This window comes from Pinus tabuliformis, chromosome 6 (genome assembly GCF_031772625.1).
Source record: "Pinus tabuliformis cultivar Carrire ecotype Pingquan chromosome 6, CPIR1, whole genome shotgun sequence".
Lineage (NCBI taxonomy): Eukaryota > Viridiplantae > Streptophyta > Pinopsida > Pinales > Pinaceae > Pinus > Pinus tabuliformis.
Genome location: NC_142292.1, coordinates 1,283,988,485 through 1,283,990,151, shown reverse-complemented (window position 1 = coordinate 1,283,990,151; position 1,667 = coordinate 1,283,988,485).

The window sequence follows — 1,667 nt, the reverse complement described above, 5'->3', positions numbered from 1 at the left end:
ACATGATACCCCGTTGGAAATATCTCTCTGAGTACTACGACGGAAAATATGATTTTATTAGAAAATAAATGGCAATATATTGCCAAAAAAATGTCGTTTAGGGCATCAAAACAACTCTAGAATTTTAGGACACGGAAAGCTACTAAAACTAGTAAATTTTGCTACAATTAAGGAAACTAAAAAAACTGAAAGAGATAGTTGTGGAGGTCCAAGTGGGATAGGCACATGGCCACCAACATCCACTTGGATCATTCCTCCCCCTTAGGAAGAAATGGTCCCCATTGCGTTGAGTGCCTCCATGATATGAGGAAACTTCTGTTGAACTTGGTCCCTCGTGAGTTGTTTTGCAATCTCTGATGTGTCCAGTAATGGTGGGAAGCATGGTTGACGATGGTCCACATTGAACGCTCAGTGGAAGCCAAGGAATGGGGGAATGTTTTGCTCCAAAGCATTCTTTCCCACAGCCTTGGTAATGGTGTAAGGACCATATCGAAGTGGTCTGGGTTTCTGATGGGCTCTTGTAACGCGTTCTTTCTGCAAATGCAACCAGACTTTGTTGCCCACTTGAAAATTGTGTGCCACCCGATGTTCATCATGCCGCTACTTGTACTTTCCATTTTCCATGATGGAGTGGTGATATATCGGCTCGTTGGGTAGAGCTGCTCTGGGAGTTAGATCGAATGAATGCTTGACCTGACAATGCAACTGTACCCCTGTGGGTGAGGAGAAGATGTTCATGTCTTCTTTCATGACCATATCCACCTGCTTCTACTATGTGGAGGAATCCTTCTTGGGGGCCATGGATGTGGCTATGATACTCCCTTACTTTGAGAGTGAACCAGAAAGAAAATAAATTTCCTAGTTTGGGAGATGATCTTACTGCATTTCTTAGTAGAGATTAAAGAGGTGGCGGTACATGGAGCTACCTCTGGTATCCTATATAATGAATTACCCAAAGAAATAATAACAACGCGAGGCCTTGACTCATACATAGCATGTCACTTCCACAAGTATGGTTGGCCTAATAATACATCACAAACATCAAGAGGTGAAACATCACACAATACCTCATCTGTGAAGGGCTTGATGTTGTAGGGAAGGTGACACTGCTAGCGGACTCAGAGATATCGTCCTTGGTGAAGCCACCCAATACTGTACAGCAATAGGTGTGTTGTATTCGGTAGGCTCAATCGCTTCACAACCTCTACTAAAATGAGTTTCTTTTGGCTCCCACTGTTAATAATGAATTGTAGCAGCGAACCATTCACCCACATCTGTGAGTGGAAAAGATGCTCCCCCTCGTTTGGATCTTCAAGCTCATCGTTCTGGATCTTAGCAGTGGCAACAATGGTGTTGGGCTCCGCATCATTGATGTACTTCCCTTTTCCATTCCTCTTGTTGGGTTTTGACTCAGGTTTGAAACGTGCGTCTAATTCTAAAGCCTACAACTCGGCCACCAGCAACTACTTGGCCCAACACTCACTTGTGTTGTAAGTGGGGATCTTATGGAACTCACACCACTTTCCTGTGTCCTTATTTGACTTCATGGTGTTATTATTTTCTTGCGCCTTCGATGGGTTGTCTACGGTCACCCCATCTTGGCTTTGTTCTTAGTTCTACGGTTTGGGGAAGCCCTTCCCTTGCTTTGGATTCATAGATCCAAAGTC